This window comes from Myotis myotis, unplaced genomic scaffold (genome assembly GCF_014108235.1).
Source record: "Myotis myotis isolate mMyoMyo1 unplaced genomic scaffold, mMyoMyo1.p scaffold_m19_p_9, whole genome shotgun sequence".
NCBI classification, from domain to species: domain Eukaryota; kingdom Metazoa; phylum Chordata; class Mammalia; order Chiroptera; family Vespertilionidae; genus Myotis; species Myotis myotis.
Window position 1 is genome coordinate 2,358,800 of NW_023416401.1, and position 16,418 is coordinate 2,375,217.

A 16,418-nucleotide genomic window follows, 5' to 3' on the forward strand; every position below is an offset into this window, starting at 1 on the left:
TGCAGGAGGCAGCTGATCAATGTTTCTCTCTCTTCAATGTTTCTAACTCTCCATCCCTCTGGGTTCTATTACTGAGAACTCTCATTTTTTTTTTTTCCTGGAAAATGCTTTGAGTATTAAACTTCAAAACGATGTAAATAGAATGTCAAATAATAATGTGTGTTTGGCTATTAGCATATTGTCTATTAAAAAAACTTGGTTATTGAGGCAGCTATATGATCTGTGTAATTAGAAATTAGTCTAAAGGGTTCCTTGAGTCTAGTCAGTATCTCAACAGTTATGTTTAAAGAAAAAATAGAATTGGATAAGCTTTTCCCATGGCAGCTAGTACAGTCTCCCTCGTGGAAGCAGTTGTTTTGGTGACGGGGGGAAGAAGTGAGGTGTAGGCTATCTTATAACTCTACCAGTGGTCGGCAAACTCATTAGTCAACAGAGCCAAATATCAACAGTACAACGATTGAAATTTCTTTTGAGAGCCAAATTTTTTAAACTTAAACTATATTGGTAAGTACATTGTTATTAATTTAATTAGGGTACTCCGAAGGCTTAGGAAGAGCCACACTCAAGGGGCCAAAGAGCCGCATGTGGCTCGTCAGCCGCAGTTTGAGGACCATGGCAGTCTAGACAGTAAGCTTCAGATTCCAGGGAATGAAATGTCTCTTGTTATGATATCACTTAAACTGGGTGAAAATGGAACAGTATTATGTGATTGTCATCAGGTTTCTTTCATTTCTATCTAGAATTGGGGATATGATAGGAGGAGACAATGGATATAAAACGTATTTTACAAAGTTCAATTTATTTAAAAGAGTTCAGAAGAAATTAATCCATAATATTGCTGCAATTAATCCATATTACTAACCAACTAATCAATGATTCACTAGTTCCCAGGATTCTGATAATATTAGCTTGGCACTAAAACAAAACCAAATGTCTTCAAAGAAATTCTTATGTCAGGAATAACACAATTTAAAAAATAAGAGAAATAATATTCTCAGTGGTGAAAGCACAATAACTCAAAATTTTAGCTTTATCTCACATGAACAGTTCAGTTGTTAAAGAGCCTGAATATATTCTCCCTGATAGTAAGGATCAGGGCTCATCCACAGTCAAATCACCCTTGACTAAAGGAGTATCTTAAAACTAAGGGGGGAATTGATTACATTAAGGTTTGTTTTTCAGGGGAAAAGGTCAGATTTCCATGCTATTCCAATCTGTGGCACACGAGTGCGTTAAGGCACTTTCGTACACTGCAGGCCGTGGGTCAGAGAGGTGTCCTGTCAGCACTCTTCTGACTGTCTGACGACAGGCATGTTTGGAGATCCCACGCCATTCACTCCTCCACAGACATGATAAACTACAGCCTGCCGTTCCCAATCTGCTCCCGGCTGTTATTTCGGTGGCATTAGCATTAAAACAAATTCCCTCAAGATAAATGAATTCAACCTAAGGAAGGTGACACATTTAACAACCACCTCCCCCCAGTTCTAGAACATGCCCTTCTTCAGAGTTAAGATTAGTTGGCATCGATTTGCCCCCTTAGTTGCTGCAAACAAATTGGCCAAATAGCATTTGACTAACATTATGAGATGACGAGCTGTCTTGTAATGGTTCTGATTATGCCTTACTGGCTACAGGCATGGCCAGCTTTATTGGTCTACAGATTACGTGGACCGTGTAATCAGTCTCACCATATGGAGCACTCGCATCTCCCTCTGCCTTTGATTAACCCTTATTTCTCTCCTGAAGACATTTTCATATACCTCAACCTGTGCAATCAAGTCCAAGGAGAACATAATGAGTGGTGAGGGGTCAATAGTTGCCCAAGCCAGATGTGACAGGTATTCATGTCATCACACAGGAGTTTGCGGGCTGTGACTTCTCAAAATGGCAGAACAAAACAACTGGAACAAATAGGCTGGTTAAAGCTAATCGTTTTCTCCTACAGTGGAACAGTGACTAACCATATGCCATGGAATTCAACTTCTGTTTTTGGGATGCTTTGATTGCTTTTCACCTCAAGTGCAGTAGTAGACAGTTCCTTAGATTAATTAATAAATTGCGAGTTTCCAGTGTTTTTTTAAGAAAAATATTATGATATGTGGATAATCAAACTCACTAATCTGGGACAAATGGATAACTCTAGACATCAAGGGAATCACGTGAAAAAGATCTGATTGTAAGTAAGGCTGTCCTACATACATTCCCAACACTGCATACATGAAAAACAAACTAGTGTTCCCAATCAAGGTCACGTTCAGCATGAAGAATTCTCGCTGTTCTTAAATTACTTTCTGAAATGTTTTTTTAAAGCACCCAGTTAGCTATTGGGAGGAACAGAAATCTGACAGGTGAAGGAATGTTATCAGAGCATCTCAGAATTGGAAGGGACAGTATAAGTCATCTAGAATAATTGTTTTCTAAACTTGATTCATTTAATCACCATTCTCACAATTTTTGCCTGTCCTCGTGACCTTCTTTATTAGTTCTCTATTCTTGCTGTGAACAGTTACCATACACTTGGTGGCTTAAACAATACACAAGTGTTGTCCTTTAGTTCTGTAGGTTGAAAATTGGACATGGTCCAATAGGCTAACATCAAGGTTGGGCAGGACTGCGTTCACTTTCTGGAGGCTCCAGGGGGCCACGCCATTGCCTTGCATTTTCCATCTTTCAGGGCCACCCACACTCCTATGCGCGTGGCCTGCCTTTCTCCGCCTTCCAAGCAGCAATCCCACCTCTCTTGGCCCCTGCTCCTGTCCTCATGTCACTTTCTGACCACGCTGAGTGAAGTTTCTGCTTTTAAGGCCTCATGTGACTCAGTTGGACCCGCTCAGACAATCCAGGGTAATGCCCTCCTCTCAAGCTCTTTCACCTTACCCTCATCGGCAAGGCGTCTCTTACCAGGCCAGGCCGTGTAAACGTTCTGAGGAGGATGTGTGTAGGCATCGTTGGGGGCCGTGTTTCTTCCTCCTCTATCTTTTAATGCAAGTGGGTGTTTTTATTTCAGTTGACTCACTCATTTACTTAGATTTAGTTTGAAAGAAAAATGTCCATTAGTATAACAGGAAATCCAAAATCGGGATCAGTTCAGGTCCAGTTCAATGGATATTATTGCCTCTGAAGACTCAAAACCCACTGCCCTCTTGGTTGAAAGGCGGGTTAGCGTGTTTGAATAGTATTAAAGGGATATTAGCACAACTTGGAGGCTTTTCCTAAGGCAGTAATAGAAGGATTACAACTATAATTGAAAAGGGAACTCAAAGGTCTCATTAGGCGTGTCAGTGATTTTGAATGCGCTCTCCATGTCATGCCAGAATCATTGTCTGGCCTATTTCCCACCAGAAATCTCTGTCCCACATTCCGAGAGGCGCACAGGCAAGCGCCCAGGTACCTGTGGTGCAGGAGGCCCCCTGATACACCCCAGGCCCATGCCCTTCAGTCCTGGGCCTGGGCGGTTCCTAGTGGTCAGAGTTCTGATGGACCAGGCCAGCTCAGCCATTTGTCCCGGTTGTTTTTAAGTGTATAAGCACATCCCATGTGGCCCTGCATGTGGGGGTGATGCTATTTTTAGGGAGTCCCACACCTTTGTCCTAGCTCTGCGCTCTGTAACAATACAGAGCAAGTGGCATTACCCAGCGGGGTAGGCTGAGAAGAGCAGACACGGCTGGAATCAGGTGATCTGGGTTCAAGTCGCAGCTCTGCCGCTCACTTGTGGGTTTAGAACAAGTCTATGTTGTTTTTAGGCTAAAGAAAGGGGGACAGTATAATAACTAGCAACTACAAAGGACTTTTATAAAATAAATGTGCTAACGTGAAATCTTTTAAGTCATAAACTTGGTGACCGTATAACTGATTGTTCAGATTGGAACATCTTTGAGAAAGAGGGCGCTGTGAATAACCGTGTTACTGTCGGGCGAAAATCAAGGTTCGGCGGGACTGCATTTACCTTCCGGAGGCTGCAGGGGGCGACTGTGCCGCTACAACAGACGTAACTGGCACTGCCCTGGTCAGTCAGGATGCAGGGTCCTACTACACACAGGGGGCTTCATTCATTTCCATCACTGCTTCCCATTTTTCTGAATCGGAAGGAAAATCATCTGATCAACCGTTTTTTGTTTGTTTGACTTCAGCCTGACTCACACTTCAGTCTGATGCTGCCGAGGCCCTTTCCCAGTCAGCCTCATGCACACAGGGCAGCTGCTCAGAGCTTCCTTTTGAATGTCAGCAGAATGCAGAGCGCCTGGGTTCAGAGTTCAGCTCTGCCACCTGCCACCTGCCACCTCGGATCATTTAACCTCTCTGCATCTCAGCCTTCTCATCTTCCTGCCTCCCATGGTTGTAATGAAGATGGATGAATCAATATCTCTCTGAAGGATTTAGACTCATGCTGGGCACATAGAGCCATGATATGTGTTGTTAAAAAGAATAAATACATGATGTTACTGGAGCTGATAATATTCAAAGCAGCAAGCTGCAATTTGTGTATGTGTGTGTGTATGTGTGTGTGAGTGTGTATGTGTGTGTGTGAATATGTGTGTATGTGTGTGTATATGTGCGAGTGTGAGTGTGTGACTGTGTGTGTGTATGTGAGTGTGAGTGTGTGTATGTGAGTGTGTGTGAGTGTGTGTGTGATTATGAGTGTGTGTGTATGTGTGTGAGTGTGTGTGTGACTGTGTGTGTGTGAGTGTGCATGTGTGTATGTGTGTGAGTGTGTGTGTGTGTGACTGTGAGTGTGTGTGTGTGAGTGTGTGTGAGTGTGAGTGTGTGTGTGCGCACGCCTGCATTAGACACTGGAGATAAACAGTAAACAACACAACACAGTCGCTGCCTCCTGGGAGCTTATGGAACCGCAGAGACAGCAGCGACTACGCAGGCCAGTGCATAGGTTCACGAGTTGCAGTGTGACGAGCACTGAGAAGGAGAAAAGCAAGATGCAGGGAGGTTGCTCGCATGGTCTGGGGCCCACCTTATCTGGCCACGGAGAGCGCAGAGGGACAGAGTTTCCCCTGTGCTGGCGCCGGAAGCACATTAATGAAGGAAAATTCATCAGCGTCCAAGCAGCCGAGCCACACCAGGAGCTCGTGCCGAGCTTCTGTCACCCACCCCCTGGGCTCCCTCTTTGCGCGCGCTCCTGTCACCGGCCCCAGCTCTGTCACACTTCAACTGACTCATTAAAGGCCCAAGTGGAGACTTCATATTCATTTTTAATAAAGTTCATGTTGATGTCCTTGGTCCTTGTCCTGGTCTGGGAAAATAATTTTGGTTCCTCGTATACCATGTTCACTCTTCAAACTATGTCATCCTTAACTTGGATAAACATCCCTTCTCTGTCTTAGGAAGGCATTTGAAAGAATTCTACTTTCTGGATCTTTTCAATTTAATTATTTTAATTTTTATAAAAGCAATACTTGTTTTTAGTACAAAATGTAGGGAGATAAGAAAAGATTAAAAAAGTAAATCACATCTCTCTGATAGTAATACTATCAACTATGGACTGCCATTGCATTTTTTGCTAATTTGAGGAAAATATACTGAAGAAATCAAGAACATATGGCATATATCTTTTTAAAACTAGGCAGCACATATTCCTGTTTTTAAATTTTCTTCTGCAACACACAATTTGAAAATGTTTGGTAACTTTTCTCAATTCAGATTTTAATGAACAAACTCTTCAGTTGGGAATTCATTTTATTTCTATGTTCTTGCTGCCATAAAATAAATCTGTGATAAACATCCTGTAGATAAAACTCTAAATACACTGGAAGCAGGGAGTTTTTACATCTTTCTGAAAGAGATGTTTTCCCTCCCTAGTAAAACAATGGCTGCTGAAGCGGTTTGCTCAAGAAACCTTGTCCACCTGGTTTAAAATCCATCTCACCCTCCTTCCCAGACACAGTAACTCCTGGCTACCTTTCTGTGCCTTGTTTTCCCCAGAACACTTTTAAAATTATATATATATATGGATTGATTTCAGTGAGGAACAGAAAGGGAGAGATATAAACATGAATGGTAAGAGAGAATTATTATTTTTTAAAAAATATATTTTATTAATTTTTTTACTGAGAGGAATAGAGAGTCAGAAACATCGATGAGAGAGAAACATCGATCAGTCGCCTCCCACACCCCTCCCCCCCCAACCCGGGACGTGCCCGCAACCAAGGCACATTCCCCTGACCGGAATTGAACCCGGGACCCCTCAGTCCACAGGCCAACACTCCATCCACTGAGCCAAACTAGTCAGGGCATGAGAGAGAATTATTGATTGACTGCCTCCTGCACACTCCACACCGGGGACCGAGCCTGCAACCCAGGCATGTGCCCTGACTGGGAATCGAACCGTGGCCTCCTGGTTCATAGTTCGATGCTCAACCACTGAGCCACGCCAGCCGGGCTCCCAGAACACTTAATTTAACACAGGTCTGATTTTCTCATTTACTTGCTTCTGGTCTATCTCCCCCTCAGCAGAATGCAAGCTCCACAGGGGAGAATTTTTGCTTTACTCTCTGCTGTATTGTCAGCACCTAGAACAGTAACCAGCATCAGTAGCAAGTGCTCAGTCAATGTCTGTTGAAAAATGTGAGAGCCTCGTTTCTGGTGGGTGCAAGCTTGAGGATGTATCCCGCCACCCCCTCTTCTGCTGACGGCTTGCAGCATTTCTTTTCCGCATGAGGATAATCTACACTCACTTCTTCTCTTCGCCAAGGGGACCTCCACTTCTCTCTGGGTCTCGGGAGGGCACAAGGCCACACGAAATCTTGCCTGTATGTTGCCCATGCGGCATATTATTCTAATCTTTCCCACAACCATATTGGTAGGTTTTACTCATTATGCCAAGGAGGATCAAGGGGCTCGGAGGTTGAATAATCTGCTGGAGGTCACCCTGTTAGTGATAAAAATTTCTTAATCAACGATGGCCCACTTCTCTCGGTAACCAGCTGAGTGACGCGGGGTGAGCGATTTCATCTTTCTGGTTCTGTTTCCTCATTTATAAAATTGAGGGGTTGAATCTGATCTCGGAAACTGACACTAAAATTATGTTGTGACCCGTCTGACCCATGCATCTCTTAAAAGATTTTTAATTGCATGCCAGCACAGGGACTTTTTCCTTTCTACTGATAATACCTTTGTAATACAAAGGATGAATTTCTGCAGGGCCCTTTTAATCTTAGAATTCTAAAACCCACAGGCAGAACTCATCAGTAAAATACCACGGTCTGCAATGTCAAGTTGATACTGCTGTAATGAAGTAGTTTTTAATAGCAAGAGAGAGAGAAAGGGGAAAACAGACATTCTAGGCAGGTCATTCGGGCAACGTCACCAGGAACCTGCAACTTGGCACTCCCTGGGGCGGGAAGGGGTCCAACAAAGATAAGATAGACATCTGCTCAGTACAGCTGGGTGACATGGAAAAGGTATCTGCCTGTCAATCACATCTGGGGACAGGGACGGGTGCCTGGAATGGGCGTGGTCACTGCAAGCACGGAAAGATCTGGAATACATGGTCCCCTGAACAAAGAAGCTTGCGCTCTTGTGCTTTCGGAACTCTTGGGTCTCTTGTTGCTCAGGGGCACTCTCTTGGCTCCTTGCATTTGCTAGTGTGGTCCATGGCCAGGCAGACCCTACACACAACGGCCTGATGGGCTGCAGCTCGCCTGATGCTGGCCTGGACCCAGCTCCAACCTGGAGAGGAAACTCGGACACTGGCTCTGGTTTTAGCCCCACTGAAATCCCAGCTGCACTTCTTCCACGACTGGACTGAGGGAAATGCGACTTTGCAAACCCAGGGGTGTAATTACATGGAAATAAAGATTTCTACTGCATCTTCTCCTCCTGTGTGAGTCTCAGGAAATTCCTTTTCTCGGGATTTCACAGGAACTCCACCCTCAGCAGCAACCTGGGGAGATGAGGCACGTCCACTGCGTTAACAGAGTCAGGGAGCTATAGTGTCAAACTGTCATAAAATGATGACCAGATGCCACCAAAAGTATTGTAACAGCAACCTTTTTTCTAGGCATTTATAATAATGAAAGCACAATATGCTAATTAGACCGACATCCTTCCATCCTTCCAGATGACCTTCTGGACGAAGCTGGGGCTGTGAGGGAAGCCCGGGTTCTGGGTGCCAGAGGGGAGCCGGTGCCAACAGCCAGGCGAAGGAAGGCCTACTCTTGCATGAATTTCATGCATTGGGCCTCTACTTATATATAAATTAAAATTCTTACTCATTCCTTTAAAAGTACTCAGTCCTATAAAAGTACTCATTCCTATAAAAGTACTCATTCCTATAAAAGTACTCAGTTCCTATACTGATGACAATCACTGAGCATTTAATACCTATTGAAGTGGTTTTAAACCCTTTGATATCTTAATCACTTTATCTCCCCAACAGTACTGTGAGATATGGAGTATTATTATTCCCACTAGAGGCCCAGTGCACGAATTCATGCACCAGTGGGGTCCCTTGGCCTGGCCTGAAGGACCAGGCTGAAAACAGCTCTCTGACATCCCCCAAGGGGTCTTGGAATGCAAGAGGGCACAGGCCAGGCCGAGGGACCCCACTGGTGCACAATCAGGGCTGGGGAGGGATGCAGGAGGTTGGCCAGCTGGGGACAGACCACAGGAGGGTTCTATAGCATGTCTGGCCTGTCTCGCTCAGTCCTGTTCAGCCGGACTCCAGCAACAAGCTAACCTACCGGTCGGAGCATCTGCCCCCTGGTGGTCAGTGCACGTCATAGTGAGCAGTTGAGCAGCCTTAGCATATCGTTAGCATATAACACTTTAATTGGTTGAACAGCCAACCGGATGACTGGACACTTAGCATATTAGGCTTTTATTATACTAGTATAGGATTTTACAGATGAAAAAAAACATTAATAGAGAGTTTTAGAAAATTGTCTAAAGTCCTACAGAATAAGTGGCAGAATCAGGATTTAGACCCAAAGTCAGTACATCTAGGTACAGCACTATATTACTCAGTGCTAGAGAGCATGTGGTGAGGTAGATGTATCCCAGATGGGGAAAACTTACATGTTTGAAGGCCGATGATCTTAAATGGGATTATAATAGAATATCTACACTAATAAAAGAGAAACATGCAAGTTTGTATCACTCCGCTACGCCCACCAGCTAATCAGAGTGACTATGCAAATTAACCCAACAAAGATGGCAGTTAATTTGCATACACAGGCTCAGAGCGAAGACTGAAGGCTCCAGCCGGAGTGAAGACTGAAGCCTGAAGACTGAAGAGGCTTGACTTTGCTGTGGCTGTAGCGGAGAAGCCAAGCCTTGCTGAGGCCGGACCAAGCGCCTGGGTCCCGGGTGCCGGAGGAAAACTGGTGCCAGCAGCCCGGGGAAGAAAGGCCTATTGTGTGAATCTTCCTGCAACGGGCTTCTAGTCTATAATAAGAGGACACAGTAAGTCCTCACTAATGTCACCATAGGTTCTGAGACATTAAACAAAAATGAGGTTTAATAAAATCAGTTGTATCAGAGATTAGTTGATATCAGCAAGAATTAAGATCCTAGGGCAGTGATGGCAAACCTTTTGAGCTTGGCGTGCCAGCATTTTGAAAAACCCTAACTTAACTCTGGTGCTGTGTCACATGTAGAAATTTTTTGATATTTGCAACCATAGTAAAACAAAGACATATTTTTTATATTTATTTTATATATTTAAATGCCATTTAATAAAGAAAAATCAACCAAAAAAAATGAGTTTGCGTGTCACCTCTGCCACGCATGTCATAGGTTCGCCATCACTGTCCTAGGGCATCGCATCAATAATCTAACAAAACCATGAGCTCATTTATTGCACTCCCTGTAACAGACGCCAAATAGCAGGAATTCAAATGTCTCAGAAGGAAACTTTCTGAGTTTATAGGTTGACAAATTCACAAACGTGTCACTAAATAGTAACACATATTAAAGTAAAAAGTTAATAACTAGCAGAATTGCTACAAGTCTTGATGCATGACATTCACATAAATGAAATGCATTTAATTAGAAAGAAGTGCAAATGGAGCATAAAAATTCTTTTAAAATACTTCCAACAATAAAGATAAATTTAAAAAAATTTATAAAATATATGTAACTTTGAATAAAATGTTTAAATCATCTACCATTTAATATCTTCAAGGAATTGTTATTTTGGAGTTATGAATAGCATGTACTCAGTTAATTCTTTGTATGTCTGAATTTTGCTAAAACAAATCTCATTCATTATTTCCTTACTATTTTTAAAAGGGATGTTTTATTTATATATTTTTATAGAAGCTGCATCGCAAATTAGAATCATCCTCTTAGTCAGGTTAACTACTGTTGGCTGTATTGTGGAGTTTTGATGAGGTTTCCAATTTGTTAAGCCAAACTTAACAGAACTAAATGTTGGTGCAGGCTCCCAGTCACAAACGAGCTCCTGGTGTGGCAATGGAAGGAAGCGGCCGCGAACTCGGCCGCACACGGCGTTAATGGCTGCAGGTACCTACCCTCACAGGACCGCTTCTCAGGCTCTGAGGGAAAGGCAGGATGCGAAGTGTCCCGGGGCCTCCACTCTTCTCTCCTAAGCTCAGGGCCTGGGAGGTGGACGTGCGCTAAAGCCTCAAAGAGAAGAGATATGGTTCACATTTTACTTCCAGATTTTAATGTTTCAGGTTTTCTATATTTTTAATGGTAATATTCTATTATTTTTATATTGATAAAAGCTCCTGTCAATGGAAATGACAAGATTTATGTTAAACTATGATCATACAATATTTTTTTATTTTTTTCTTCTTTGTTTTTATATATTTTTATTGATTTTAGAGAGAAAGGGAGAAGGAGAGAGAGAGAGAAACATTAATGATGAGAGAGAATCATTGATCAGCTGCCTCCTGCATGCCCCACACTGGGGATTGAGCCCACAATCTGGGCATGTGCCCTTGACCAGAATTGAACCCCAGACCCTTCAGTCCACAGGCTGATGCTCTTTCCACTGACCCAGATCAGTTAGGGCTCAAATCATATTGTTATTATAAGGATAAAACAAATCACTGTTTACAAAATCATTTAGGGAAATAACTGTTCCTTTCCTGACTCCTTCCAGGTGAAAAGATAATTTTAGCACAATCACTGGTATGGCATTGAACTAGCACCAGGATCAATGCCTACGAAATAGATGCATATAGGTTCCCATCATGCACTGCTTCAGGAAAGGCTTGGGAGGAAGGATGCTGATTAACCTCTACAGACTCAACATCGGCGGAGATTGTAAATCTCCAACATTTATGACACATCTGAGAGCCCCATGAGCTCCAAGATGTGTCTAAACAAGTGATAGCAATTACACAAGTTTCACATTTGCTCTTGTCAAGTGACATCTACTATGTAATAAGCATGAATACAGAGGCTTAGCATATGTCATCTAGCTGAATTACACCAATGCAAATACCATTGCCAGGAGGAAGAGGAATTAATCAATCCAGGGAGCATTCACTAAGGAGCTTTCCAAGGAAGAGAAATGTTCTTGAAGACAAGAGGAGCCAGCACGACTTACATCACCCCAGTTGCCAGTGGTGTTTGGGGAAGAGGCCAGAGCTTTTCCGTGAACTTTGGTCCATGGAAACAAGCACATTAACGACTCTCTCCCTCCATGGGGGGCACCATTTCTTAAGGCTGACGCCCTCCCGCGGGGATGTTCTGAAAGACAGACATCCTGTCGGAATTACAAATGTCCTCGGTGGATGGGGCACAGAGAGGCCAGACTGTGTAGAACCTTCCTGACAGGCCCTCGGGACTGAGACAGCGACGGTGGGTTTGGCGAGGGATCTGTTTATGATTTTTGTTTGTTTTTGAGTGAGAGGGGATGGTTTAAAGACAGTGGCGGACAGGAACTTTTTCAATTCAGCTACCCGTAATCATGTAGGGAAGAGTATGTGCACGATTTGGTACGCAGTAGGTGTTCAATGCATATTTCTTTCATCTCACACCCCTCTCCCATCACTGCTGGCAACACCTGAGTTGCGGGTGAATTGCTGACACTCACGGCTGCCAGGTGGGGCGTGTGTGGTGGCTCCATCAACCACAGCTCGTCTTCGCCGTCCCCCCTTTTGCTTCTAAAGTCAGCCATGCCCCTGCCACAGTGCAAACTGCATCGTATAGTTTATAGATATAGATGTAGACGTAGATATAAATATTCATATAGGTATAGCATAGGCACAGACATACACATAGACATATATATATAGTCATAAGTGTGTATATACATGTGTTTATAAAATTTGGTTTCTGAGACTTACAATTAAAGAATTCCAAGCTACTCTGCCACTGCTTGTTTCTCTTGCCTTTTCTTCTGCATTCTCTCTCCTCAGACACCAAGTTCTGGTTCTAGCATATTTCTCTCCGATGTCTCTCTTTCCTTCTCTGTGTCTCTCGGACCCGTACACGTGTTTCTCTGGGCTCGGAGTCTTCACTGATTTTTCTTTGAGAAAACGTTCTGACCTCCCAGACCTAGGCTCGTACTCCTATGACCTAGCACAGCCTTCTGTATTTATCCCCAATGCAGCATTCACTACCAGCCTCACGTCTCTATTTCTGTCACCGTGGTATTTTTTTCTTGTTTATTACTGCATGTGTGAGCCTAGCGTGAAGCCGGACACAAACCTACGCTGGCGGGATGAGTGGGCACATGGAGCTGTTTTGTTGGTAGCCAGAGCAGCTAGATCTAAGAGGTCACAACACAGAGTCTGTGCTGGTGTTCTCTCCGCATTAGACTGTGGGACTGAGACTGCTCTCAAGGGTTGAACTGAACTTTGGTATTCGGTTTACCTTGAGTTTAGACCAATTTTTCAGAATCTTTTCCCCCTGAGGACCCTTTCATTTTCCTGCTCACGCTCCCCTGTGGCACTTACAGGGCTTGTGTTTTGGAGAGGCACTTCCCCCGCACGGAGGGAAGTTCCCGCCCATGAGTGCCGCTTGGTGTCCCACTTTGTCAGGTAGTGGCAGCGGGCCAAGACCCGGGCACCCTGTTTAACTCAGGGTCTTGTTAACAATAAAATATAATCCACCCCAAGATAATTCTCTACTTAGTGTCGTCCACAAAATAACATGTTTTAAACCTTAAAAAAAGTCAGAACTGCTATATTCTCCCCCAATGTTTATTTCCTAGGGTCCTTACGCTGTCATTAGTGCTGTAAGGAAACAATTAAAATGCCCAGGTTTCTTCAAGTTCATTTTCTAGCTGAAAAACAAAAAAACAAAAACCCAGCACTCAATTTATGTCCATGCAATTGTTCCCAAGGGAAGAGACTGTTCCCGCTGACCCTGACTGTGACCCATTATTGCAGCGTCTCTATGAGCTCAGTGTCCCCCTGGACTGGACACAATGATTTCCCTTTTCCTCTTTATGGATGTTTAACTGTAACGACATTAAGTGATGGCACTTTGCTTGTTTTTCTGGCACTTCCTCCATGAAATGTGAGCATTGCTGAGTGAATTTGCAAGGTTATGTGAATGCTGTCAAAGAATCTGTAGAAAACTGGGTTCTTGGCAGCAACACAGAAGGAGCAACGTAGCAAACCTCACAAGGGGTAGGAGTTTGTTTTTTAATTTTGTTTTATTGCTGAAAATTTTACAAAGAGTAGCAACTGTGGTACATCTACACAATGGAATACTACGCTGCTGAAAAAAAGAAGGAATTCTTGCCATTTGCAACAGCATGGATGGAACTGGAGAGCATTATGCTAAGTGAAATAAGCCAGTCAATGCAGGAAAAATACCACATGATCTCACTCATTTATGGAGAATAAAGACCATTATAAACTGATGAACAAAAATAGATACAGAGGCAGGGCAGCATTGAACAGACTGTCAAACTACAGTGGGAAGGCCAGGGAGGGTTGGGGCGGGGGGTAAGAGATCAACCAAAGGACTTGTATGCGTGCATATGAGCATGACCAATGGACACAAGACACTGGGGGGAGGGGAGGCTGGGGGAAGGTCATGGGGTGGGGGGGAAAGGAGACAAAGGGCTAGGAGTTTTGAAGAAGACATTTATAGGCTGAAATGAGTTGTCGAATGCTGAGTTTATCTGACACCATATCACAGGGGAAGTGGTCTGCTCCCCAGGGGACTGTGATGGGAGCACGGGCGGTGGGGCAGAAACCGAGCCCTTTCTCAGCCTCTCGGGGCGAAGTGAGCAGGTGTTCCTCCAGAATCAGAGTTGCTATAAGGACACGGGCCACACTCACTATTTTGATTCCATTTTGGAATAGAATGATCTGCTTCGACTTTCTGTAATATTCCTGGAGCCACGTTGGAGGTCCCGTTTAAAGCACAATGTGAGACTCAGATTCTTCTGAAGGAAGAAAAAATAATTTCAGAACCTGGATGGAGGCCCTTCAGTGTAACTAAATATAATCCATGGTTTTCTAGAGACTCCAGGTCTCAGAAGTGATCAGTCTGAGATACGTGCTCTTTTACAACACAATTGACCTAAAAACCGTGGGAAACGCAGAAATGCCAGGGAATGGAGTCAGCGCCGGAGTTACAGAGTTTCATCAGGGGCTGCCCAATTGCAGCCAGTCTCCAGGGATAAACAGGTTATGCATCTAAAGTGAATTAGGAGAACCAATATTCTGAAAGAAAGATGACATTTCAAATGATGACTCCTTACCAGATTGCTCAGAGAAACTCGTAAAATCCATGTGTAACCGAGAAGTGGTATTAATGAAGCGCCCAGATGTTAAATTCTGAGAGCAGGTTTTGTTTTTGTTTTTGTTTTTGTTTTTGTTTAGCAGGAAGGGACTGGAAAGGATGCGTTTCCTCTCTTTTTCTAGCCCCAAAAGTTTAAAATTAAGGATGAGATGTCCTCCGAGGGTCCCTCCCCTCTCCCCGCCAGGTGCCCGGGCCTGCTTGCTGTCTGAGGCACATTAAACTTCCCCTCACACACTTCCATCAAACGCTGACGTGTTCAGTAAGGACGGACATGAAAGGAGAAGGCGATCTGATGAAACTAGCCCACGAGGTGTGATGATGGGAAGCATACACACAGGTGAGCAGAGGGGACGCGTGGAAGCTGCGCGGTCTGCCCGGCGCTGTGCTGGGCTCCCTCGTCCTGTTCTCTCACTTGGGTCTCTGCGGCGGTTTCTGATGGAGAAGAAGCCTGGGGCTCAATGGTGTGAGGAGCGTGGCCTGACAGCACAGCCAGTCAGTGATGGGGCCCCTGAGACGCCAAACAGGTTCAAAAGTCATTGGGGGGAGATGCTTGTGGGTGTCAGTTACCAGTAATTAACACAGATTCGGCTTCCGGTGAAGGGAGGTGATGTTTAAAAAAAAAGAAAAAAATTACAAGGGCCAATGTGAGGCCGGCGTCTGCTCGGGCATGTATGCTCCCAGGCGGCGTTCCAGGCCCCGCAGTTCAGTGCGTGTCCTTCCCCATCTATTCTCTGTCCCACGCCGCGTGCAGGACAGTGTGCCAGTCCCACAATTCCAAGTGGTGCACAGCTCTGACTTCATTCTTTGCCTTTCCATTCAAATCATCAGGATTTCTGAGCGAAAAAAAAGGCTGTGTTTTGATATTCTCACATCTCACTGTCCGGGTGGGTTTTTAGGTTTCGCTGATGGGCGTTTGGAAGGCCTCGTAGCCAGCGGAGGAACGAAGACATTGGTGCTGGGCTGTGGCACCCACGGGCAGTGACTCCAGGAGTGGGTGGTGGGACTGGGAGATAGAGGGAAGGGAGATAAGAAAGTCTGACTCCAGATTCCCCAGTTGTTTGGGCAAGCTGGCTGTTTTAATATTACCTTCGCCTGAAATCAAGCTGTCCTCTCCCCCACTGTGACTACATACACTAATGTTTGGTCTCATAGGTCCGTGCTATGGTTCATTGAAAAACTGTCAATTGTCTATCAAGAAAATCTAAAATATCTAGAAAATTCTGGAAAATCACTACTGCTAAAAAAATACTTTCCTCAAAAATAAATTGACCTTTAAAATGGGGAATCTCCATATTGGTCTTGATTTTTATTTTCTGTTCCGCAATACCTCCACAATTCTATTAAACAGAATGCTACAAATATTCACCAAATCATAAATGATAAAAAAAAAAAAACACACCACCACCAACAAAATAACCTCCTATCTAAAGAAGTTATATTTCTTGGTGGCATTTCAATTAAAACCAAGCCTCCCCAAGGTGGCACGGAATGTTTACAGGCCTATCTCTGCTTTAAAGGCACAGATAAAACACAACTTTTCACTAAAACAAACGTGGACTGCAATTCTCTTTAGATAAAATGAATATATTCATCAACCCCCAGCACCTATGCAGCCCGGCCTAATTCCCGCGGACCCGTCAGGAAGGCTGAGACTTGAGTGGCTCTATCTCCACGGACAGGGGTTTAGGTGCGGTGTGCTGCCCTTTCAAGTTCTTATTCAAATAATT